This window comes from Dermacentor albipictus, chromosome 5 (assembly GCF_038994185.2).
Source record: "Dermacentor albipictus isolate Rhodes 1998 colony chromosome 5, USDA_Dalb.pri_finalv2, whole genome shotgun sequence".
In the NCBI taxonomy this organism is placed as follows: Eukaryota; Metazoa; Arthropoda; class Arachnida; order Ixodida; family Ixodidae; genus Dermacentor; species Dermacentor albipictus.
In genome coordinates this window covers 24,822,783-24,850,347 of record NC_091825.1, presented here as the reverse complement: position 1 = coordinate 24,850,347, position 27,565 = coordinate 24,822,783, and the positions used below count along the sequence as shown (strand labels likewise).

Sequence of the window (27,565 nt, the reverse complement as noted above, 5' to 3'; positions counted from 1 at the left end):
AAAAATGTCATGAAATATGTTTTATTAATATATAATATACAAGACAAGCAAAGAAAGAAAAAGCCTTATTAAAATGCGTGCTTTGCAAACAAATGCAATACATACAATAAAGAAAGCAATACATATGTCTAAAAGAAGACGTTTAGGCAAATATGAATAATTTATGCCATGACATTATGCTTAATTCTAAGATGAAGCATGCTTTTAACACGGTATACGCAACACGCGCTAGTGGCGACATGTGCGCGTTGCTTGGTACATCCAAAAGTTTAGCAATGACTTCCAGCGTTTTGTGCACCCCTTTTGCAAACACGTTGTCGAACGCCAAATAAAGGGTGAACAATGTTGCCAGGGCTTCTGGCAGCATGTTCTCTTCAATTTCGATATCCTCCAGGCAGACCGTAAAGGGTGTCGAATCCCGTGCATCAATTCTGTATATCACAATAGGCACACTGTGCACAGTGCTTCTGTCCTGCGAAGAAAGAATTTGCAACTGCTTAGGACACAATTTGTTAGATGCACTGATTTTAAAAGAAATGGGAATAAGGGAAGATACCCTTGCAAGTAAATGAACTCGCATGTTATAATATGTGCAAGGTGACAGCATAAGCTCACCATTCTGATAAACACTGAAGCATTTTATGTGTGACATCAACTAATTCTGACGAGGCTCAAGTACTTCTGTTAAATTATTACTGCATGGGCCTTGGTTCAAATAAAATCTCTTGAGCAGGCTGAGTTCAGGTGAAAAGGGTGTGAATGTGTCCCAATGCCATGTGTCGGACCAGTTTGCTGTGCACCATATTTTTCTATGTATACGACATGTTTATTTCCAAAACTTTTGTCAGTGTGTGTTTGGCGACAGATGCCAGCTCCGATAGTTCGCCGTGTGGGTAGTGTGGCGACCGCAGCAAAGGCCGCCATTATAGGCTTTGTTATATAAGCTCCTTCGTGATTGAAGGCACCTATACATCACGATTTTTCACTGTTACGTTGTAGCACCCAACATCTGCCTGCTAGAAAAGAGCACCGCTTATTTATCATCATATTTATCATCATCAGTCACACATGCGAGAGGTCTCAGCTGTCTAGCGGTAGTCAGTGCTACCGTTTTCCTGTCGGCATTTAGCTTTTCTATGTGTGTGTGTATTGTGTATGGTGGTACGCATGTTCAGGCATGATATGAGCGTTGCTTGCATGTTCCCCCTGACCACGTCACGCTGCAGAGGCAACGCCAGCGACACACTTCATCGTGCTTGCATTGTTGTGTACACGTTATTAAGATGCGAACGATGGTAACCTAGTGATGCTGCCAGCTGAAGTGCCAGATCTTTTTGACAGTGCATGGGAGGATTGAGTGGTAGATCTGCTGTTAGTGTCCCTTAATTGCAGAGCCGTCAGTGCACCACCGAAGAGCACCACCGCTTATTCCCTTTGTCCACACCGCCTTACCATTTGGAAAGTCATCGTCGTTCATGTCGCCGTAACCCTGTCTTCAATTACACTATTCTCGCGTCATTGCAACAGACTAACAACATAAATAATTGAAGCATTCCATGTGAACAGATTCAAAGGATAATGCATTAGCGAGGTTTTAGTGACTCTTTCATCCAAGGAAATTGACTACCTTGGTCACATAGGTTATAACCTAGCGTAACATTCTGTGTTCTTTCCTTTATCATTTACCTTGTCTCCTGACTTCGTTGTCTTTTCTGCTTTTGATTTTACATTCGTCTTGTTTAACATACTCAGTTTCCCAATTTTGTTATCACCCGGCCTTGTACATATACATGTACAATCTTTTTCTTCCATACTGATCCGTTTTGACGTACATAAGGCTTCTCTTCAATATTTCTTTTGGGTGAGTACAGCACATTTCCTGTCATTTTCTGTCTCGGCCATTGTGTTGGGCAGTGCTGCCCACTTAAATTTGTGGAGCGCAAGTATAAAGGGTGAAGACTATAGAAAAATAAAAGAAACCAAGATAAGAGGAAGGGATTTAGCTCAGAGCCAACTCTGATTTCACTATTTAAAGAAACTTAAAAATGCAAGAATAAAATAAAAGCCAACAATGAGATCAATTTGAATGATGTGTGTTGAATTTGAGAGACATTCTGGCGATTCTAGGAAACAAAATTCCGATTTATAGCCTGAATTTTGATTTATTTTATTTATTAAAATACCCTAAAGGCGGCCCGGGCAGGCATTACGTAATGGTGGTGGTGGGGGGGACAACAGTAAGCACAAAGCAACGCAGCACTACGGTGTGTACGGAAGTCGTTGGCCGTTAACAGCATGTTGAAAAGAAAAACTCAAAATATAAAGACAGATAGCAACAAGCATCAACAAACATTCAATTGTTACAAAGAGTAGCGTTATATATACACACATATATAAAATGAGGGGAAGGGAAGGATCAAGGTTACAGCTCAAAGTGACGTTTCAGGCTGGTTACAAACGCTTCGTAATCAATGACAGATGCAATTTACATTAACTCCTGTAAATAGGTAAGTTTAATAGAAGTTGAAGAGCAGTGTCTACAAATTTGTAATTCTTCATCAAAAACAGATACATTGCAGCTCCATACACTGCATCTGTAAGACCCTATCAACTGGACAAATTTTATGGGATTTTATGGCCTATGTAAAATTGTTACTGTGCTTACAAGTGTTTAGCATGTCTTACTCGCTAATTAGTGCTACAATTCAGTGATGAATACAGTATATGTACTTTGTCTGCTTTACTTTAAGTAGATGGTGTTGTTAACAAAACTGTGATAATGTTAATTTCTTAGTTACAGAGTTCTGGACTTGTATGGGAGTCTCGTGTTTCAATTTTTGTCGATTAACAACCAAAAGAAAAGAATCTCTTAGTCACTAGATTTTCACGTTTTCTTTTAAATGCAGCAAATCTTATTAACATTGGAGCAGTGATTGCCAAGAGAAACTTCTTCACTTCCCATGTATTTAGACAGGACGTTCAGACTAAGGCTTCCCCTCAAGACGAGTCACTGACACACATCAACATTTTCTCTTTGAGGAACCTCTGCTACTGTCTTGACCTGTCACTGGCTATACATAAACAAGACTAGGAAATAGCCGATGTTTGAGGTAACTTAAATAGCCTTCAGCTCCAGTTAAGGATGCAAATACTTGCCATAAAATAGGGAATTGAGACTGAGCCATAACCGTGCTAAAGTGGCAAGGTTTATCCCTCAGCTCACCACACCTGCTGCTTACAGTTCAGGTGCACTTACAGTTGTCAAAAATGCTTCCTTGCGCTCCTTAATGAGACAGGGCAGCAAACAAATTGCAGCAGTCTCCATCAAATATGGAAGGAAATGTGCTGAGTGCAAGCAGGTCAAACAGGGTAGCACAAAAGCAGTACACTGTTACCCAGCCATGATAAGTAGCTATAACATTAGTTGGCCTGACAAATGATACATTGCACCTTTAAATGCATGTCTATCTAGGATTGGTATGTCAATACTTCAAACGGCTAATTAAAAAGAACCAATGTTAAGAATCCCCATGTGTTGTGTTTTGCAAATTTTGGCCTTTTAAATGTTTATACCCGCAGCACCTACTTGGAATTGTGTGAAAAAGATGTTTAAACAGCGGGTGTGTGCAAATAGTAATTTTTGAGACCGAGATGAAAATGAGTAGAGTAGTGCCAGAAGAGGAGGAAATAACTTTCTTGAGTCCTGAGGAACCCCTCCCCACCCACTCTTGGTCTAGTGGTCAGCAGAGGCCGCGGGCCGCACCCACGTTAGGACGGGAAGCCCGTGAGCCTTCACCCTTTTGTGAGCCTTCTGGACGGCCCAGAGCTGGGTCTGGTGGTCATCGCTTCGTAGGGCGACCACCCAGTCTTCTTCTTTACTGAACATGGTGCCGCTTAACGCGGAGCATTGCCAGAGCATATGCACTAGTGAGTAGTACGATTCACCACAATCCAGACATTGCGGCTCTACCTCTGGTGAATAAAGGCTCAGTCTGCCTCTCGATGGGAACGACCCTGTCTGAAGCATTCTGAATATCGATGACTGTAGTCTAGTGAGTTTAGGGTGAGGGTGCAGGAAGGTCCTTCTCAACAGCTGATAGTGCGTTATTTTGTTGAAGGTGAGCAGCGGGTCTCGGTGCTCCCCTCCCTCCCCGCCACTTCGCTCGCCACAATCGCTGTGGTGCGCGAGTCCTCGTGCACGGTCGTGCGCCAGCTCGTTGGCGTTGGGAAAGTTGGGGTGCATGTGGGCCGGAAACCATTTGACGATGTGATGACCCGCGGCTCCCTCGTTGCCGAGGACAGCTGCCGCTTCCCGCGATATAGAGCCCGAGGCGAATGCTCTGGCCGCTGATTGTGAATCTGTGTACACGTAAGAACGCTCGGGGTCTCTCATTGCCATGGCTATTGCCATCTGTTCGGCCGCTTCGGACGTGACCCCCTTAACCGATGCTGCGGTAATGATCGTGCCATCCCAGTGTATCGAGACGGCCGCGCACCGGTCACTGCGCCCGTACTGGGCCGCGTCTACAAATGCCGCCAGTCCCTGGCAGTTGGCGGTCGATTTCAGCAGTGCCCTCACCTTTCGGCCCCCTCGTTGAATTGTGGGTGGACGTTTCTTGGAAGTGGTTCTACCTGGAAAGTGCTCCTGACCGCCGCGCTGAGTGCGACCTTGCGTGCGTTGCACTCTGCCTCTGTATTAATGCCTGCTTCTTCTAGGATGCGTCTGCCGGCCCTGGTGGTCGACAGCCACACGACCTGTGCCTTGGTCTGTATTTCGATGATTTCTGCTAGCGAATTGTGGACCTCTAACCGATCGAGCCGCTCCGTGCTTGTAGTGATTGGAAGACCTAGCACCCTTTTGATGCTCTTGCGCATCAGTGTCTTTTTCTTGGCCGCGTCTCTCTTGGTCCATTTTAGCACCGAGGCTACGTAATTTACGTGATTCATGAGGCAGGCGCGGTAAACCCTGATGAGATTGCTCTTGCTGAGCCTTCCGGTCTCCTGCGGTTGGTCACTCTGAGGATCAGCCGGAGCATGTTCTCTGTTTTGGACGTGAGTTTCATGACCGCTTGCGTGTTACCGCCTTTAGCCTCAATTAGCAGCCCCAGGATTCTTATAGTGCCCACTCTGGGTATCGGCTGGCCGTCAGTCATGTGTAATTTGATCGGTGTTTGACCGATCGGCGTCAAATTCCTCATGCCTCGTTTCGAGGGCCTGTACAGCAACAGTTCCGATTGGCTGGGTGACAGGTGGAGTCCCGTTTCCTTCAGGTACTCTTCCGTTTTGTCCAGCGTGTCTTGAAGAGCCCGCTCGACTTCTGCGTCGGACCCTCCCGGGCACCACACCGTAATGTCGTCTGCATAAGGGCATGATTAACGTTGGTTGCTCTCGTCAGTCGGTCCGAGAGCCCTTTCATTGCTAGATTGAATAATGGTGGGGAGAGCACCGCCCCTTGTGGGGTGCCCCTCGCGCCCAGCGTGTACCAATCAGACGTGGCCTGTCCTATTTTGATTGTGGCCTTCCTGCCTCTGAGGAAGGAGCCTCAGAGGCAGTTTGTTCGAGACCCGTTGCCGAGCATCCGTTGAGGCCTTGTAAGGCATCCCAAATTTCCGATTCCGTGAAGGGCGCGTTGAGTTCTTCAACCTCTGAACCAGTGTATTGTGGATAGTCGCTGTCACCTGACAGGCCCAGTGGCAGATACGTCTCCGCCAGCTCCTTTAGGAGCTTGCTGTCCGTTTCGCCCTGCTCCTTTTGCTTGTGTAAAATCCTATCGATTGCCAATCTCTGATTGCCTTTGGATTGCCTGTCGTCTAGCAGTTTCTTTAGGAGGTTCCATTTGCCTCTGGCTCTCATTTGTCTGTCTACCAACGCGCACACGTCGTTTCACTGTTGCTTGGACAACTTGATCGAGTGCGCTTTGATTTCCCGGTTTAGTGTGGCTACTTTCTTTCGCAGTCTGTGATTCCACCTGGCTGTGATGCAATTCTTTGCCTGTAATAGGTGTGCCAATCTTGTGTCCATCCTTACCACGTTCAGTTCGGTTTGGACGACCTTCGTCGCGGTGCTAATGTCCTCTTTGAGCCTTCTAAAGAGGCTGTCTAGGTCCGCATATTCACTTGTGTCTTCCTTCCTTATTTTGTGGAAGGTGTCCCAGTTGGTGACCTTAAATTATCTCGGTACCACCTTGATGGGGATCGTCACTGCCAGTACGTACTGGTCGCTGCCGACGTTCTCGTTTTTGATGAAGGTCAGGTTGGGCGTCGTGTCCTGTGCCACCGACATGCCTAGTCGAGTCGGATGGCAGGGGTCAGTCACCAGCTGTAGCGAGCACTTAGTGACTGCCTCCAATAGCCACTCTCCCTTAGGCATTGGCCTTGCGTAACCCCAGGCTTCGTGGGGTGCGTTAAAATCTCCTGCCACTATTAGCGAGGCCCCCTGGTCACTGAGGTCGCCTTCGTTATTATCGATGCGAATGACCGTCTGTGTTCAGAGAGCAGACTGTACACATTCCCTAGGAATACGCTGTTGTTCAGCCAACCGTTCGGTATGATTTCGATCGTGGTTACCTCTGCTTTGGCGTTGTCTAATTTCAAATCTCATTCCTGGAAAGAGCATTTGTTCATGACGAGGGTCGCCACTCCGCGCTTACCCTGTTCGAATTTGGATGAGGCGACCCGGTAGCCGAGCAGGGTCACCTCGCTACCCAAAGTTTCTTGTAAGATTATGACGTGCGGTTTGTCTGCCTGTGAGGCAACGAACCGTAGCAGTGGAGCCTTGTGCTTTTTGAAGCTAGCGCAATTCCACTGCCACACGACCAGCTCTCTAGTTGAGTTGTTCGCCATGATTGATACCTTGGATTTGTTTAGCACCTGCGGCGCCATCTGTGCTTCGATAAGTCAGTTAAGGAAGCTTTTTCCCTTCTTTCTTTTACTGTACCATGCAACATGACCTGTTTGTTTCTTTCTGTAAAACTGTGCCCCCCTGCTTTGGTTTCGCTGAGACTGGCAGTATTGCAAATAAGTAAAAATAAATACCTGTCACTCTTGCCATGAGTGCTACCATGCATGCTTTCCGCTAGTTGCTGGACCATTAGCTGGAAAGAGCTAATCGACCGCTGAATTCCCAATAGGATGCGGCTGGACTCGGGTTCTACCAGGTTTCCCTCCTCTGTCAGGGGAGGTGCCGTGCGTTTGACCGAGCGAACCGACTGCTCCCCTTGCGAGGTCGATGTACTTTGCGGCACCTGCAACCTGCTGCTGCTGTTTTTTGATTAGCTGGGAAGTCGAACCTTGTTTCCGAAACGATTCGAAATCCGCCTTCATTTGCTGAATCTCCACCTTGAGGCGCACATTTTCTTCCGCTAACTGAGAGAGAGAGAGAAACAACTTTATTTAGTTGCCTGCAGAATGACATCATGACTAAATGGTGCCACGACGCGGGCCCTTACGTCTTCTCAGCGGGTGGTCTCTACTCAACTTCAGCGCGTGTTACCCCCGTGGCCGGGCGGGTCTTCCTTGTTGTGCTTTGGCAATGCTAGCTGCGTTATCTTTGAGTGTGGTTTCGGCTGCGGCTTTGGCTTGGCCCGGTCCGCCTAGGTAGGCCCCTCTTAAATGTGCACTTGGGAGCGGGAGCAACCTCTCGATCGGCTGTGCTGTCGTCGTTTCGGCATTGTCAAACGCCCCCGTCTGGGGGCGCTTGCCACGTTGGAATTGATTTCGGGGTCCACTCCTCTGATGACACCCTTGCATGTGTTGTCTGGCGCTGCAGTGTATGCGGCCACTTTGAATGCGCATGTGCTTGCTGGGGTAAAGGTAGGTAAACGACGAAGCATGTTTTATTAGAGTGTGAAGACGTCTACCCAGTGGTCGATTTAGGCACCACTGGCCTACTTGAAGCCCTTGGGTTCGGCGGTAGCAGTGGTAAAGCAAACATGTCCGTAATAGGCATTAGTAAGAGGCGATTGAAGGATTGGTGGAAGAAAAGTAGGGAAATGACAAAAGACGGAGACGTACAAAAGCACAGTTCGCAATAAGGGATCAGAAAATTTGGGCGTGGTAGTTCATAGTGTTTTTTTGTTTTTCATTGTTTAACCTAGGTAGGAAATTAGGCAGTGTAATAGCAAGAGCTTGGTGGCGCAACCCGCCGCCCCATTCCAAAGGGGATGCTCATAACATCCATCCATCCATCCATGCGCGATCTACACTCCAGCTGTTGCGGCTGGCTTAACACACAGAGTTTCCTATTTTTATAGGAAACTCTGGCTTTGCAGCTGCGATTTCTTCGTGTTTCTACGTTGGCGCCTCCTGCGCTGCACAACATAAGGCATTTGGTATCGTTGCTTGCACTTGCCGTCCGCCGTCGGGTGTTGGCCCCCGCAGAGGGCGCACTTGGGCGAGCACTGGGCCACTATTTTGTAGCGATGCCTTATGCCTTATTCTATGCTATTCTTATCATCCACCACACACGGCCGCCTGATCGCGTTGATAATGTGGGCAGACTGTCGCTCTGACCAGTGGCCAAGCGCGAAAAGCCTGAAAAAGCATAGAATCGAAAAAAGCATCGCTACAAAATACCGGCCCTGGTGGTCTTCAGCTGGGTCGTTGACTCCGCAGCCGCAGCACCTCTTCTTGTCAGGATTTGGACAGATGTTGACTCTGTTGCCCAAGTCATCGCACCCGTAGCACACGTCGTTCTGCTGCCTGTATAGTGTGCAGCGTATTAGGCTTACGTCACACATGACATAGTTCGGCACTTTTATGCTGTCGAAGAGCACTACCACTGTCATTGTGTTTTTGATTCGCTTGGCTTCCAAGGCCTTGGGATTTCTTTGGTTCATGATCATGGCCTGAAGCTGGGCCTCGTTGATTTCGGGGTCCACTTTTCTGATGACACCCTTGCACGTGTTGTCCAGCGCCGCAGTTTATGTGGCCACTCCGCAATGTATGCGGCCACTTTGAATGCGCCTTCTCTTAGGTGAAGCTTGTGAACTATGTTGTATGCATTTGCGTTCTTCTCGGTCGGCGTGGACATGACGAGAATGTTCTGGGTTGCGTTCGGGCAAACAATGTGTTCCTCGGTCTCGTTCGGCGTGAGTAAGGCCGCCATTGCTAGCGCTTGCGCCAGGCGAATTTGACTCGCTTTTTTCACGTCGAGGCTGTCTCTTGGCCTCACTGTGATGCGAATGTGGTCCCTCGGTAGTCGGGGAAGCCTCAATGCGGCGACGAGGCTCTGGACCGCGCTCTGCGGGCTGGCCGTGCGGCGGCCGCCCTTCGTTTCTGCTCATCCCTCATTGCCTCGGTCCAGAACGGTCGGTCCCAGTTTGGCCTTCTTCTTTCTGCCCATAGCCGTCGTCCAGCCTGGGCCGATTCGTTTCTTGTCGGGAGATGTCCTCCCCCTCCACGACTGTCCCCATAGTAGGCATGCTGCTGTGCACACGTATGAGTGAGGCCTGGGCCTGCTCGTTCCTCGCCGCCGCATATAGGCCTGGTCGGGTAGGGCGAGCTGAGCTGCGGTTTGGTTCGAACTAAAAAGTTTCAAAAATTGAAAATGAGCTCACTGACTGGCAAAAATCGGACATTGGCATGCTCCTTAGAAGAAACTGTGTTGAATAGTGCACATTTTCTTGCTAGGAATCGCAAAAATCAGTCCGAAAATGTGTACAGAAGCGGGAGCTGAAAATTCCACATCTGCACTGGTCGGCTTCTTTTGGTCCCAGAAGAAAATAAAATATTTTTCTAATATCTTTCTAATGAAACAGGAATTTTCACAATTGCTATAAAATGATGTGGACATCCTAGTATTCTTTATGTTTGTAAGTTTTCATCATGACATAGCAGATTATGAAGGTTTATTTGTTAGAAGCACTAATGAAACATTAAGATCAGGTAAGCAGTTTCTTTGCATTAACGGGACTCTTTGGAGCGCAATCAATCTCTGTATAGCCGGCAAGTATCGCTCCTCCAGTGACGTAGCCTGGTCCACTACATAAGCTATCATGTTTTTTTTACAAATACAAATACCTTTATTTCAACATCAGGGATGTTAGGGGTGCACCCAAAAAGCCTATGACTGGCTTGACAGAGGGGCGCACCCCCGTACATAAAAACCGGCAGCAACAGAACACGGACAGAACAATAGTAATAAAAAAAGACTACAGTGCATAGGTAAACATCATATTCAATAAATATTAGTGAACATCTTCTTGAAATAACAAATAAATGAAGGCGGCAGAATTAACACGATACGCTCAGGAACACTAAGAATGCAAAATGAAGAATAACAATAAGAGAAGAAAAAAAGAGGAAGGAGGTGCGTAGTAAAAAACACCCGTATCGTAAGGTTTTCAGAGCTCATTGCGCCGATTAAGAAGAGTTGGTATTATATGTCGGAGCATTTGACGACCGTAATTAGTACGAAAGGATGGCACATGCCAGACATCGTTGTTACGTGTTGTGTAGTAATTAGCTTTGGGCCGTAAGTTAGCTGTGTCATCAAAGAATGTGTCATGATTTTTCCGTTTTCTTTCATATCGTTTACTTAGCAATAAATTATATAGGTCATTAATTGGTGTTACTTTTAATGATGCGAAAAGAGGTTGAGTGTGAGCAGTAAACGGGGCATTCGCAACGATACGAATGACCTTTTTTTGTATTTTCTGTGACCTATATGTATTTGACCATGTTGTTGTACCCCACACCAGATGACAATATGAAAGGTTAGATAAAAATAGTGCATTATAAACTAAAAGTCTAACACTCAGAGGTAGTAGAGAGCGGACTCTGTATAACATGCCTGTGCATTTTGCAAGTTTTTTATCCAGATTGTCGATGTGTATGTCCCATGAAAGATTGCACTGCAGTGTCACAGTGTTGTACTCGGGTCAACACCTGTTTGCAGCATAAACTTGTGAAGCTTAATGGAGGAAAAATAAAAGATAAAATGGTGAGTCCTTACAGTAGTGCTTTGCTCTAACGCAAAGGACGTTAAAAAATTTCACAGTCACTCATCTCACAGCCTGCTTTTTTCAGATTCTCCGGCTGTACAAGCAGTGTATATTGCCTAATGCAGTTAGTACAATTTATATTGCAAACCTTGAGCTACAACTCGAGTGCACAAAACTAACCGTAATGGAAATAAACGTATGCTGCAAAAACTACCAGTAATGTGCTATGCTCCAGCTAGCAAGTGGGTCAACATAGTGTTTACATGCTGCAAATTGGACGATATGCTACTTGAACAGTGGCTTTCACCTGAAATACGTTGAAATATTTTATAGTGCTTCAAAGTACCCTAGCAGCTTTCAAAATGAGAGAACAGGCTATGCAAAGCATACAACAAAGCAATGAGGCAGGCAGCAGCTTTAGTTTCTCTTTTGAAAGTTCCACTTAAACTTGCATAGACCAGGAGTCTGTTGCATGTACAAGGACTGGTCATGGCATCAACATGAATTGCATGGAGCCATCGCATTCCATATCACAAATATGTAATGCAAAGTATAAGACAAAGATTTTCTCAGTGCCTTTCTGCAGACCTCTAACATGACAATGAATGATGGGGAACGTTAAAAATTGTTTGATTTGCCCTCCCTGACAGGCAATGAGTTGCCGCAATGGACAGCTTTAAATGTTAGTTCTACGTACAGCTTTAATTTTTGAGGACACCCCATTCAAAGCACACCATGTTCTTCCTCTCCTCTTTTATCTAATGGCTCCCAGGATTCAAGCAGTGAACAGCGAGCATGAGTCCTTAGAATAGTTTTTTTTGTCATGAAACTTCTGTGATAAACCTTGTTTGGCTGCCCAAAGTAGCTGTGTCAAAGCACAGAGTTGTTTGGAGGGCACATAGCCGTTTAACCCCGAGGAGGCTAGCTTGTGTTTGTATTCCAGCAAGCCATGTGCGTAGCCATTCCAATTACTGCAGTGTTGCAGAACGAAAAAAAGAATGGTGCATTAGTGCGACTACTAAACTCACAATTTGTTAATGAAAGATTGATGGAAGCACAATGAATGCAAACAGTACAGTCCAAATGCTATTATGCTTACTAAACAGAACATAAGTGCACTGTGACTTCAACTTATTCAGAGGCAGTTATTGCGAACATCTAAAACTTCCACTGTACAACACTGATGCTATAGTGAAACTTAAATAATAAAACACAATCATTGCATTCCCAGATTTTAATATTTTAAGATGGGCCATTAGAGGTATTTTCATGACTGCACCTTATTTCACCTTCTGTGACACTGTAGGAGAGTCCACGAACCTGGCCAGAATGCGTATGGAAGTATGCTCCATGCAATACAGGAAGTGTACCTGGTAACCGAGCATAACGCAATACATAAAAAAAAACACAGTAGTAATTACCATGGCGCTTAATTTCAGAGCTGGATATTCATCTGTGATAGCCTGGATCGATGGGCACTCCTTTTCAATCCAGTCCCGTCTAGTTCTAAATGTCCGTAACATGCAATCTGTGACATATGAAAAGTTAGCCTTTGGTTTCACAAGCTCCCTTTTCATGGAAACGATGTGGTTTCTGATGCTGTCCTCATCTTCGCTATCCCACACTTCAACGACCTAAGAAAGAAAAACATGTACCAGACACCTTTGAAATTAAATGATTTGTTACTTGCTGACACAAGGCAACTAATGCTTACAGCAGTAGGTATTTTCATTCTTTTTGCTGTTGTCTCGCCACTGGTCAATGTACTTCTGCGAGTCCTTTTGGTAGGCACAATTTCCCCACGCTGTATCTTTATCTTTCTCCTTTCATACTTTGCTTGAAGTGCGACGATTCCGTCCAAGAATCCTGAAAGTTTAAAATATCAACATTTTATTACATCTCACAATATGGTTACTAATATATTTTGGTTATTACTGCAAAGCAGAGCTAGAAACTGGCGGATCTGCCAGTTTATAGCATTGCTTAGAAACATTCTGAAACATTAAGAAAAAATGTGCATTTTTTTCTAAAGCACTGTGCTGCTTTCAGTAACGTCTTGCTTACTGGGGTATTCTAAAGCATGCATCAAGACATTAAAATATGCAAATTAGTGTTCAGAGTGGTTAGGGCATGTGCAAGGTGCTACGGGTCAATGTAACATGCAAATACTCTCCCAGGTGTTCACGTTACATGCATGAGATGAACAACACAGACCTCATTACCAGCCATGTTGAGTGCCGGCAGTGCACGTGCTAGCTGATCAGAAGCCTACATGTGAATGTACCTGCTAGTAATCGTGGCAGTTATGGGAGAACCAAAGCTACGTGTTAAATGTATTTGGCCAAGGCATACTTCTGTGCAGCGCCAAATGAAACAGATGAAACGATATTGCACGGCAGTCACTGATAAGCAGTAATTTTTCAAAGAGGTCAAGTGCTGTGTCACTAACAAAAACACTGCGGCAGTACTACCGGCACATTGCGCATGAAAGTAACATTTTACCATAAACATAACATGCTCCATCTGTCTTTATTTTGCTGTAGACGGAAAAAAAAAATTCTGATCAAAGGACGAACTGCTGCGGACATTACTTGGTGGAAATCAGCAATACGTAAAAAGTAGTAATGCTTACGTATCCTGTTCCAGTGCTGTCAGCCAAACTGGGTTGTTTTGCTACAAGCGCTTTGCTTGCTTCCTCGTACAGCTTTCCTGGATGCCTAAACAAAAACCAACCCGCCGCGGTTGCTCAGTGGCTATGGTGTTAGGCTGCTGAGCACGAGGTCGCGGGATCGAATCCCGGCCATGGCGGCTGCATTTCGATGGGGGCAAAATGCGAAAACACCCGTGTACTTGGATTTAGGTGCACGTTAAAGAACCCCAGGTGGTTGAAATTTCCGGAGTCCTCCACTACGGCGTGCCTCATAATCAGAAAGTGGTTTTGGCACGTAAAACCCCATAATTGAAACAAAAACCAGCATTACCAGAGAGGTCAGCGAGTTATGTGTATTGAAGTTCAAAAGAAAAAAAGTGTACACATTCCCAACTAATAGTGTAATTACTGCAAGTAACACAAAGAGAAGCACTGTAAAAAATCAGTAAATTCAAGTGTGCTTACTGATGCCTTGATTAATGGCAGTGTGGCCTGATACTCAGTTTTATGCACATTTAAGCATAGTATTCATTCAGTGTGAATGAGGCACATGTTCTGTTGTTATAATTACAAATTACTGTGAATTAATTTAGCAGAAGCTAACAAAAATAACTAGGTTGACAAAACTGCAACTTTTTGCAGATGAAGCATGAAGCTTCTTGACTACCAGCTGCGTGGGATAGGCCCTGAAATCAAAGTACAGTGTGCTCATGTTAACTGCAACCTGCACACTTGGGCTGTGGAATTGTATAGCTTTGTTGCAGTTTGTGCACTTCTTTACTTTTGTGGATACACACATAATAAGTGCACAATAAAAATTGCACAAATCCAGACTGAACATAGCACGCATTTATTAAAGTGTAGTTCAATCCTGGCAAGATCTGTGTACCAATTAAATGTGTGCTAGTGCCTGTTAAAATTTCCCTTTTAAAACCAGCATGTCACACAATGTACAGGAAACCCTCGCTATAACAAATTGACATTATTTGATGTTCTGCATTGACTTCGGATTGCAGTGCGTACACTTTATATTGGACTACTTGAAGTGCAGTGGTGACATGCATGGCTTAGTACCAAGTGAAAAATTCGCATGACAGTGGTCGGTGCACCATACATGATGGCTCTTTGCTTTTTCTGTTGCCAACCTGCAGAGGCAGAGCACTGCCACTCTAACTCTAGCTCGGTGTGCCAGCTCCGCAGGAGTATGGCTGCATCATGCCATCATGATTGACTAGCGAGACAGCTGTGTTGCTGCTCAAAGCATTGCTGCTATCACAAGACTTTGGATTGTTGAAATGCACTCTTAGAGCCTCCGTACTTTTAATGAGATAGTGCGTAAAGAGAACTCAATTTTCTGTCCTGATGGCTTTGTTATCAAGAGGGTTTGCTTCACATATGGCGTACCTATGACATAAACTGATTCAACAAATAATGTGAGCACCATACATTTAAAATTTTAGCACCATTTCTCATAACTGCAGATGTAGGAAACTGCAGTACACAAAATATGCCTGTGCAGAACTGAAATACATAATCAGATTTTTAGGTTTTCAACATGCTGACAATGGAACTGGAGCTAGCTTACACGCATTAGTTTTCCTGAAGCAATTGATTAGCAGCAGATTAGATGGTACAGTCCCCTGAATGCACTACTTCTCCAAAAGCCTTCCCTTTCTTCTTGTACAGGGCTACAGGACTGGTTTTTGGGTGTTAATGTCACAGAGTGACTTGCTGGCTATGACATTGAAAGTGGAACATCTATTTGTATGGCCATCTGTTGCTCTCACCAAAATTGAGTATATTAGTGCCATGCCTTTTTACTATGTGAAAAAGTGACTGTTAATCACGGATTGTGGTCTTGTGCTCTAAAAAAATAAATAAATGCTCATTGCAGAGTCTGCACTAATTCCAAGATAACTTTTTTCGTGATTTCAAATGTTACAAGCTCCTTTGCAAGAAAAGCAAAGCCAAATCAAGATGGCAATGTTCATTTACGACACCCCATGGCTTCGTAAATTGTCACTGCCATCAATCCTGAATGACAAATTCATTTTGCTTTCTGGCGCCATGTGACCGAAGCAGCACTCAGCGAGGTGAGCTCGCTCGAAGTGTCACTAAATTTGCTCATGTGGCTGGGCTATGTCAAGTGCATTTCTGTGGTACAATCCAAGGATGTGTGTACAAATGCAAGCAACATGTGTCCTAAAGTAATTTATTTCTTTGCTGAACTTATCTTAATTGTGCTGTTAACTTTTACATCACACTTTACACCTAATGATCAAAGTCAGTTACTTGAATCATGATTATCTCTTGCACTGTTTTAGATAGTCCCTAAGCAGGAACAGGCTGTGTGTGAATCTGCATGCTCATGCAAACATACTTACCTGTCAGCTTACAATTATTGCACATTGGCCAAAACTGAATGAGCAACATTGCCTGCTTGCATTGACAATACTTTGCACACATACCCATGCTAAGAAACAGTAAGTATTAAAAAAAATGAAACAGGAGGCTCACTTTCTTTAGCACCATACAGTAAACCAGATAATTCCTACTCGAGGGGACCCCTGAATTTAACCTGAATTATCGGGTGCAAGCATAAACATGACTTGCGGAAACATATTAGCCTATACTGTAATGAAATATTCATTTATTCGTATTTTGAATATAAACTGCAAATTGTTGACTGCTTTCTAGCAGCTTGTGACTTCAAAACAAAGTTTTCTATTCCAGCAAGGGCAGGCAGCCAGTTATTTTCTGCTCATGGTTTTGACAGCTTTGGCAACTGCAGGCAGGCAATCAGCTTCATTTTCAGCTGTTTCGAAGATATATGAACATATGTTCAGCTGAAGTGACAAAGGCAGCTGATATTTCCAGTATGGACAAGAAAATGAAGTTTGAACTAGCAGAATTAATCAAATGCTGGAGTTTGAATTAAGCGGCTTTTAAGTACATTTAAACCATAGTGGGCCAAACAAAAAATAATAAATTTGTTTGAATTAACTGAGAGTACAAAATATCCGAGTTTGAATTATTGCGAGTTTACTGTACTTGGGCCATCCGGTGCAACAATATAACAGCATTGTAAAAACAAGGTGCGCAAAAGTATATAAACTGCCTCTCACATTCTATATGAGCAGAGGCTGTGAAACAACCACTGGATGAGTCGCTGCCTCTTTTCAAAGTGCATCCCAGCACGATGCTTCTCAACAGCCATTTGGATGTCCAGCGGTACTGGTGGGAGTGTAGGTGCTGCTTGCAGCGGCATATGTGCTACTTCACTGTCCAAAACATCCACAACCCTGCAATAGTAGGTCAAAATAACCACAGCTATAAAACAGCAAGAAGAATCTCAGAATTTTTTCTAAAGTGAATAAAGTAGGGGGTAGTCAACCGGTAGTCAATCTTCAAGATTTTTTGTCTACAGCTAATGAAAAACATACAAATAAATTTAAGTGTATATTAGTAGGAAAATTATGGATACCTGCGCTTGTGGCGTTATAGGCGATTCTTTTAATGGAAAATATAGGTAAAATTCTATGGAAGTTTAGTGCAGGGAACATACAGACAGACAATAAAGTATATCAAGCACGGGCACCAACAAATGTACCATTCGTTGAGCATGCACTCGTGAGCATGCACTCGAGGAAAATATGTGACGACAAAGAAAGTGTTGAAAAAGTGCCATTCATAAGATTGCACTCGGAATGGTGAAGGCTTGTGGATGCTTCATTTTGCCGCAAACAGAAGCATTATTTTTGTTAAAAAATGCCCCCAATGCCTACTGTGACATGCACTTTTGCTTGTGCCTAGAATTTGTCTACTGAAGTTGTGACTCGCATTCACATGCAAAGTGCATGGCCGAATGTGCATATTTATTCTCTTCCTTGCTATTTCAGCGTCCTCCTTAAGATACTAATTTGCGCATAGTTCTGTCTGGCCAATGTAAACTTTGTTGCATGATGTGGTTATGAAGGGACGCCCATGCATTGTTTTATATTGCGCAAGTGTCCTTGGCTGGGCTTGTTAGTTTAAGTACACTATGAGAAAACAGTGCAGACGACGGAACTTGTAAAACGGCCAGGTGCTGGACAGCATATTGTCCTGCTCGTTTTTCACCCATCTCGTCATTTGTGCTGTTTCACCATAATTATCTTATATTCTCATTTGCTTTCAGCATGCACCTGCGAGCAGAGTTCTTGCAACTTATTAGAGTCTGAAGAAACGAGAGAGTCAACATGTCTGCCTGCAACCTTTTTGAGGTTGTATGAAATCCTGTGTAAATGTAGACAACCTTCGGCCTTTCCGTCAAGCGTTCAGGCTGGGCCTTTACCCTTCCAGTAGCAAGTTTAGCTCTTTGCGAGAGATACTTGGCCACAGCAACGAAAACCACCATAAGGAGGCCCAAGGAAAAAAAGGTGGCCTACCTGGAAATCAAATGTATTGTACGAGATGTCAGCACTACTTCCAGAGCCCAGATTCTATGCACAGTCATGCATAACACTTTTTCAGAATCATCGGGTGGGCATTATCAAAAGGCAGGAGTCCTTTCTTGGCAACGGGGAGAGTACCCACAACGTACATGATCAAAACACAATTTCAGTTTTAAATCGAGAAGCTGCGATCTATCCTTCCCACCTGCTGCATGCCATGGTGGCTCAGTGGTTCTGGCGTTGCTCTACTAAGCGTGAGGTTGCGGGTCCGATTCCTGGCCATGGCAGCTGCATTTCCATAGGGTGAAATGTGAAGGAACTTGTGTATGTGCATATAGGCTCATACAAAGAAGCCCAGGCATTCAAAATAATCCAGTGGCTCCCACCACAGTATGCAACACAATCAGATCGTGGTGTTGGAACGTAAAACTTCAGAAATAAATTTCGTTTCACATTGCCAAGAAAGGCCTTGTGCCTTTTGATCCTGCTCACTCGAAGATTGTGAAAAAGTGTCTTGCATGGCAGTGCATGGAATCTGTGCTCTGGAACTAGTGCCCACATACACAATACCTTTGACTTCCAGGCAGGCCGACTTTTTTCAGCAAGCTTCCCTAGGACGGTAGTTTTTGCTGTGGCCGAGTCTTTCTTTCAAAGTGCAAAACTTGTGACTGGAACGAAAGGACTCCGCATGAATGCTTGAATCAGAGGCCAGAGGTCATGCTGCATTTACACGGGATTTCGTGCAGGCAGCTATGATGAACGTTGGCTTATTTTACACCCTAATAAGTTGAGTGAATGAATGTTTTATGTTTAATGGCGCAAGGACCAGGTATGGCGAAAGAGCACCATGCCGATGGTAATGAGTTCGCAGTGTAGTTATAAGTTTTATGAAGTTGATGTGACATGGCTGCAAAGGGGCCTTAAAAATGGTCAAAATGGTTACCCTAAAGTGTGTAAAATCAATGTGTAATAAGATTATGGCAATGAGAAATGACGTGTACTATGAGCATTAAGATGCATTGCGAAAGAACGATACCATATACAAAAAAGATGTCAGATGCTAAAATTGACTAGAGCACCAATGTCTCGTTAGAGCCCTTGAGATACAAGGGCCTGGAGGCATGTGCTATACAATGCTGCTATCACAGCGGCATCCTCTGAAGAGAGGAAGTGATGCGAATGGTATTGGACTACTTACATGTAGGACAACATCATTCAAGAAACTGAGGACTGCATTGCTGGTAAACAGCAGTTCTTTACCAAGAAACATTGCTGGGTGAAGTGGGACACAATAGCGGTATGCCAGAGGAAAATTTTTCTTTCTCTTAGCTTAGGCTTCTCGCCACTCCAGTATAGACGTGGAGGACAGTCTGCCTCTCTCCGCATCTACCACAACTTGGAGGTTCATTTCCAGTAAGTAGAAAATTACGGGTCCCAAATGTGTGTCCTATTCTGAGACGATAGAATAGGACATCTGTTTGCCATGATTTTGTTGTGGAGGGCCAAAAACTTAACTGTGCCTTTATAACGTGCAGTTTATTATTTATTTCTGCGTCCCACATGTGTTGCCAGTGGTTTTGCAGTTTATTTCGTAAGAAAGGCTTCAGATCAGTGACAGGGACAGCAGCCGTAGGAATAATAGCTAGTGATGTGAATGATGTGGCCATTTTGTCAGCTAGTACATTACCCTCGATGTCTCTATGGCCAGGTACCCAGCATATTACTACATGTCTAAGTGACAAATAAATGTTGTGTAAGAGTGAGTAAAGTTCCATGAAAACAGGATTTGTATGCTTTTGTAAAGAAATTAACACTTTTACGAGACTTAATGATTCTGTGAATATTATTGCTTTGTCAAGTTTTAATTTCATTATATGTTTTACTCTGGTTCCGGATCTGTATTGAAAGCAAATGAGGACATAAAACAACCGTGGGTGTCCATAACTACACTATGCGACAGAGTTAACAAAAATTACGAGGTTTTACGTGCCAAAACTACTTTCTGATTATGAGGCACGCCGTGGTGGAGGACTCCGAAAATTTTGACCACCTGGTGTTCTTTAAAGTGGACTTAAATCTAAGTACACGGGTGTTTTGGCATTTCGCCCCCATCAAAATGCGGCCGCTGTGGCCGGGATTGGATCCCGCGACCTCGTGCTCAGCAGCGCGACACCATAGACCCGCCGTGGTTGCTCAGTGGCTATGGTGTTGGGCTGCTGAGCACGAGGTCGCGGGATCGAATCCTGGCCACGGCGGCCGCATTTTGATGGGGGCGAAATGCGAAAACACCCGTGCACTTAGATTTAGGTGCACATTAAAGAACCCCAGGTAGTCAAAATTTCCGGAGTCCTCCACTACGGCGTGCCTCATAATCAGAAAGTGGTTTTGGCACGCAAAACCCCATAATTTAATTTTTTAACACCATAGCCACTGAGCAACCACGGCGGGTTACGTGGCAGAGTTACAAGATTCCAAGCAGGATTAGAACAGCACGTCGCCGTTCGTATTGGAGGCATTTTTTAATCAAAAAGAATGCCTATAGCTATTTGCGCCAATGAAGCATCCACAAGGCTGCACTATTATGAGCACGATTTTATGAGCACCACGTATTTCACACAAATTTGTTTGTGTCGCAAATCTCCTCCCAGTGATGCGATGGTGTGCATGCCCACCAAATGCTACATGTATTGGTGGATGGCCTTTCAGTAAATGGTTGATTGTGGCGACCGTGCTTGTCTGTTTTGTTCGTGTATTTTTCTGCCATACTGTGCTACACTACTACAGTTGAACGCCTACATAACTTTACAGACAACTGTGATAGCCTGGGAAAGCGCAGAAATTTCACTGTGCTGCTGTCACGTGACCCCCTTCAGCATCATGACACATGTGCCTACCTCCTTGGAAATGAAACCAAAATTTGTTCATAGCAATGCTGTCATGGGCAATAATTTAGGCTGTTTTGAGGCATGTGTAATTGTTTAGGGTTTCAAGATTGAGAACCTTTGTTGCAAACATAAGATGAGGTCAGAAATGTCATGCCAGTACTTCTTTGTGTCGCACTTATCGATACTCGCTCACTTCCTTTAGTTGCAATTTAAGTTTTTCAATAATGACAAAGTCATCATGGACATCTACAAATACTTAGAAGTATTCATCATACACCTGTTGAAAAAGGTTGAAAAAGAACAATACTGCTGTGCTTGGTCTTCTTTCAACAGCAAGTATCGTTTACTGCAGCATTACGGGTCGCTGAGGATACGGCATGGTGATTCGAGCAGTGGCGATTATGACCAAGGGGAGCAAATGACCGCACACCATGACAGGTAGCCACTGTGGTCGCAGAACTAAATAAGCACACTCTGACACGATACTTGAAAGCGTGGCTTTGTTTCGCATGCTGCATTTTTTGAGCATGATGACAAAAAGCTGGCATGTCGAAACCTATCACCGGCCTCGACTTGGTAAAACCAGCGGCCTTTCGAATGCGGCACAATAATGCAAGGCTAGCTATCTTCTGCAGGACTGGCATTATGCTAATGGGAGCGAGGTTGAAATCACCGCACCGACTGACGAGCCCCCACAATGTAATGACACAAAGCCACGCATCCAGGCATGCCTGCACTATAGCGCTTGCATAGTCACCTTTCACCGTGATAACCATGGGCCACTATCACATGCAAAATGGTCTTATAATTAAACAAAAATGATCATTCCAAACAAGAACTAAAATTTAAAGGTTACAAGAAATACTGACAATCGGTGTTGCAACTGCACCGCGAAATTCAAGTGAAACCATGAACGACTTTCTAAGTATAGTGTTCTTGCCACAATAGATTTGACAGACTTTAAAACAATGAAATAGCTTCAAGCAACACTAAAGGCTAAACTGGTATATAACACTGTTGTGTAATAGCTTTACCGTAGTGATGCTGTAAGAAAACGCAAGTAACCATTCTTTAGGCAATCACAGAACCGTCCTTTGCAGGGCCTTAATAAAATACTTCAGTGCTACATTATGGTTCAAGTTCCTCTTTATGGCCACTACAGGACTCTCCTTTTCCCTCTCGCTGCAACGAATTTCATTGGAATCGGCTTAAATGAAGGTTACAGGCTGGAGCTCGGTTACATGCGTGTATGCATGCATTTTGAAGATATGACGCTTCGATTATGACCGCGACACTGCACACACACAAACTCAACACGGCGCTCCTCCCAGACCAAACGCAAAAATGCTTTGAAACAGCGATGAATTGGGCTAGTTGGTGGCTGTTCATAGTTTCTTCTTGCGCTGTGTACTTATGACAAGGATGGGAACAAAGACGGTGACAATGGATGGTGCGAAACCATTAGTTGTCGTTGTCTTTGTTCCTCTGCTCGTCATTAATTAAGTACACTGCGCGAGAAGATACTGTAAAGAGTGCTTATCACAATGAGAAAAATATAATGTATGATCAATCGTACTGCATATACTTACCGTACGCTTTAGCTGCGCTGTATCGACATTCACCAGGACGCTGGATGCCTGCAGGTTTCCGACAAGATCTTGCCGTGTCAATGACCCGTCGAAATTAACCACAATCCTCTTCTCCCAAAACTCAACAAGGCATTTTGAGGCCATGTCTGAAGAACATATGCGTTATTCAAAAGCGTGCAAACACAAAGAAGCGTGCAGTATGGTAACTTGACGTGCGTACAATGTAGAACGGTAGAACTTTTGGCGGGCTATCCCAGGCGGCCCCAGGCCTGCGGACTTGGCTCACCACGGAACCGGGGCGCCACAGGATATATTGTTGTGTGTGGAAAGACACAGACAGAAGAGGCTATTTACAGGCTATTTACACTGGAACCAGGCAGCCAGGCCGACGCTCGCGCCAAGCGCACTGACCAACTTCGTTGTTCTTGCGGCGGCTCGTTTCTTGAGCATCGCTCGATGATATCGTAATAATATGAACGTCTGTGATGCAATAATTCTTCACGTTTTTTTTTTGTATCGCAGCACCATAAATCACACGAAAACCATGTGTTCATTATTGGATATAGTTAGAAATGCTTGCTAGCGTAAAATGGTGCGTATAATAAAGTTTTGCAAGTGGCTAATTAGTTTTGCTTTGTTCATCTGCTTGCGCCAACTGCGCATTGATCGGATGAAATAAAAGGTTTTCAGCTTTTTCTTCTAGTTCCTGTGGCAGTAGCTGTAGTTGTGGGTCGGAAAGCATGCGAGAACGACGCTTGGTGTAAACAATTGTCTTCTTGCCGTCTTAAGCGCATGTTTACGTGCATAAGACTTTGCCGAAGAATTCTTGTGCATGTCTGTGAGGATGCACGTGCGGACATCGTTTGTGTGGGCATGTGTGCAATTTATTCCATCAAATTTTCTCTTTCTGGCCACCACAAAATGCATAACTGCACTATATATGCACATAATGCATGACCCTCAGTTCATGGACTGCTCTCCTGGGCATGTGCTTGCGTGTTAGTGGCAGGAATATATTTTGGACATAGCACATGTAGTAATGGAAGCTAAGTACTGTCTAAGGTGCCCAATTTCTCATTTCAATTTACAAAAGTGGTCACACACATAGGTGTGGCACATAGTGGGGAGCCAAATTTTTGAATATTTTGTGGCATTGATGACTGTGCCAACACCTACACCAACTTTTCGTCATACCGTTCGCACTTGTACCGTCAGCACAGAAATGTGCTTGAGGAGCAAGGCACAAACGTCCAGCGGGTGCACCAATCACAGGAAAGTGAAGAATCTTTGGCACCTTTGGAAAATGATCCAGTGTTGGTAAAAAGCATCATGGTGGAAGAGAACTCAATGCCTATGGGCAGTCGCCCTTTCGATCATGAAGGAACTCCAGGGCTTCAGGAGACTGATTCCCCGAGTGATGGGTTTTGCTCCTTCGTTCAGCAAGCAAAATCTGCTATATGGAGGTTCTTCTGTGACCGAGTGTCACATGCTACACGTGTCTGTAGAAAAGTTTTTTTCAGAACTGTAGTTCGTTTTTGCGATTGTGTTAAAGGCCTGTGCAAATGAGATTGTGCACTCCGTGAAAATGCCAGAAGTATCATCAGTGTTAAACGATCTATTTGCATGTGGATTTTCGCACGACATTTTCAAGGATCTTCGTGACAAACGCGAGCGTAAGAGATATGCAAAGGAGAACTTTCCTTTTGTTGCGCCTGAGCAACATATAGTTGGCAAGAATGCAAAGTATCGTTATGTACCTGTGCCAAAGCTTCTCCGTGCACTTTGCGATGTTCCCGACATTGCCTCTCATTTCACAACTCCTAAGTTCGAACCGGGCATGGACTACACTGGTGGTCTTGTATATAGAGAGCACCTACAATATGTCATATCAGAGTGCAGTACACACATAATTATGGTTTGTTTTATTCAGATGAAATTGAAGTTGTCAATCCCTTGGGCGCTAAACGAGGTGTGCATAAACTTCTTGCCGTGTACTGCTGCTTGCTGAACGTCCATGTGAAGTACAGGTCTCACCTTCATAACATATACTTCGTTTTGCTTGTTTGTGATGCTTATGTCAAGAAATATGGCTTGACTGCTGTACTGCAGCCACTCGTTGATGACTTAAAGGAAATGTATGATCATGGATTCACATTCAATGCGGAGAGAGCCACGAAACAGGGCCAAGTGCTTGTATTCAGCTTCTGTGGTGACAAATCTCAACGAGTCATCTTGGGGGCTTTTCATGTTGCTTCACTAGCGGCAGAATTTGTCGATTCTGCATGTTCTCGGCAAAACAGTTAGCAGACTTGACAAGTGAAGTAATGTGCCAGGTACGCACTGCCAGTGGACACCAGTCACATCATCAAGCAATTTCTGTTAACAGCCTTGTTAACAGACGTATTCATGGAGCAAATGAGGTATCAGCCCTGCTTCAGCTCCCGTATTTTGATGTAACTCGCCTGCTACCACCACACATAATGCATAACATTTCGGAAGGTGGAACAGAATGTGTGCTGCGCCAGGCACTTTGATCATTTTTGTCTAATAGCTTAGTCTCTAAGCAAGATCTTGAGGAAATATCCTCATTCCAGTACTATCCTAGTGATTTGAACAACAAACCAGTGCAGATAAACATCTCGTTTATCATCTGCAATGTCACACTGAAGGGCACAACATCAAGCAAGTGGTGCTTGCTAAGATTTCTTCCTTTAATTCTAGGTGGCAAAAGTCCTGAGAACGATGATGACGGGAAAATACTTGTAAAGTATCATGCAGTGATGGACATAGTATTTGCTCCACATATTCCTCCCAGTCAGCTCGCATACTTGGATGTACTTGTACAGACATTTATAATAGAGTTTTCTAGAAAATATGGCACGACTGCAGTAATTCTGAAACCTCATTTCTTGGTCCATTACTCAAGGTTTATTTGTGAAGTAGGGCCACTGAAGAACTTTTGGTCAGTGAGGTTCGAGACCAAACATCAATATTTAAAAAAAATTGCAATGACAGTAAAGAACTTCAGGAATTTGACCTACACGCTTGCAATGCGCCATCAGCTAAAGCTTATCTACCAGTTGCACAGCTTCCAGCTTTATGAAAGCCTCCTAACAGGAGAAAGCAAGCCAGTAGTTTGGAGCACACTACCACAATGCGCAAAAGATGTCCTGCCAGAAACAATTTTTCAAGTGAAATGTGCAACAATTGACTATTGCAGCTACATTTGAGCCATACTCGTTGAGAAAAATGATGATGCCCCTAACTTACACGAAATTAAAGCTCTCTTTGTTGCAAAAGAAAGAATTCATATTTTAGCGAGAGATTTAAGAACAGAAGGATTTTATCGACGCAGGTTTTGCTACTGTGGTAAAACGTCTAATGAGCTTGCGATGCACACTCCTGCAGATAAGTTTCCATACCATCTTGTCAACATTTATGGTGATGGCAGCATCGTTCCTAAATGGGAGACCTGGTGAGCAAATTGTAATGATACCACAGCATTTGTTCACCGTTGAACCAGTTTATGCATTGGTTGTTATCTTGTCACAATTTTTTCTTATCCATATGTACCTTAACTACACTTTTTTGAAATGCCTAATGAACATGCATCATTTTAGTGTACATAATATCATGTGACTGCATTGTTCTGTACTGTTTTGTGATATTGATGGCATTATATCCGTGTATATGACAGTATAGTAAGTGTTGAATCTGCAGTAGTGTGTAGTGTACATTTAGTTATATTGCATTGTTTCGCTTTCTTATTGTGTAGTGAAATTTGTATTGTACTATATATGCCTATGTGTGTCTAAGGCTCATCTGATTTTGTACTTTACTCTTTTACTGTACCTTCTCATTATTGACTAAACCTGAAGTGCAGGGATACCAAAGCCTGTGTTTTGTTAATTGGTGCTTTAAGCTTGGAAGGGTGCAACCTATTGCTGTCGTCTTACCTAAAGAAAACCATTGAAGTAACTTATTTGTCCGCATGAACCAAATACACAATTGTTGTGCATGTATTTGGTCTTATACTTGATTGAGGCTGGAAATAAAGCCATTGTTTGGCAAAATGAATGAAGCCACAAAATATATCTTCGACATCAGGTTTACTCGCACCAAAACTTACCATTGCTGGAAGACGCTGACCTTACTCGGATGTAGAAAATCACTGGGCTGAATGCCCCTCAGACTCTTGGACTCACTGACTCTGACTGGTTGAACTTTGACTTACGCACCCATTGATTCAGACACTACAGCCCGCTCACTGTGTTGATTTCACACACACTTAACCTTACTCTTCAGATCACAGCTCATGTGTTCAAGGTACAGTACAGTCAACCGCGAAAGTTTACAGACCACAAGATCTCGTAAAACATTAAAACATTCAGTTTCTGAGCAGTCTGTAAATGTACAGTCAAATCACTCCAGATTTCTGCCTCATATGTTAGCACCGCTAGAATGCACTGATTGTGCACCTTCCTTTTCATTGATAATGGCAAGCTTGCAGTAAGGATCTGAGTATGTGTGCCGTATGTGCAACAGCCCAATTTTATTCTGTAAATTCCCTTCTCCTGATCAGGGTCTCCTGTGAGTAATTGTCCTAGGTAATTAAACGTATTCGTTCACATTCAGTCAGCCTCTAGAGTATGCGAAGGAATACGTATACCTAGGACAATTACTCACAGGGGACCCTGATCATGAGAAGGAAATTTATACCCGTGTCACACGGGCGTTTGGAAGGCCTTCCAACCGATAGTCATTTGACTCAAAGGTCAAGTTCGAGCTGCTACACTGGCCGTTTCGAAGGCCGCCGAGTCAATGGTCTATCGAGTCAACGGAGCACCTTACAACTCTATCGAAATCTCGATGGCCTTTGAGCAACGGAAGCGGAAACAGCGCGAACATGCCTTCTCGTTCACATTGTGCTGGTACTCACGGTTAGAAAGAACAAATCAAACCAAATGCTCTTGAAATACTATATATGAGTGTTATTCATTATTCAATAAACTGTTTTTGCCACTTGACATGTGCGAACACACACCAGAACGGCAGCCGCATCGAGC

General features: G+C 44.1%; 1 long non-coding RNA gene across 8 annotated transcripts; it reads right to left on the bottom strand.

Annotated features, from left to right (window-relative positions):
• On the bottom strand, positions 1 to 27,565 carry LOC135898299 (uncharacterized). Of its 8 annotated transcripts, none has more exons than XR_011514422.1 (6): positions 27,439 to 27,565; positions 22,500 to 22,645; positions 16,718 to 16,894; positions 13,575 to 13,659; positions 12,657 to 12,808; positions 1 to 472 (listed from the first exon to the last, which is right to left on the bottom strand). It is a non-coding gene; the product is annotated as an uncharacterized lncRNA (long non-coding RNA). The 8 variants fall into 8 exon arrangements; XR_011514416.1 differs by lacking the exon at positions 13,575 to 13,659 and adding an exon at positions 12,364 to 12,576; XR_011514419.1 differs by lacking the exon at positions 13,575 to 13,659 and adding an exon at positions 12,364 to 12,576 and having other exon boundaries at positions 1 to 467.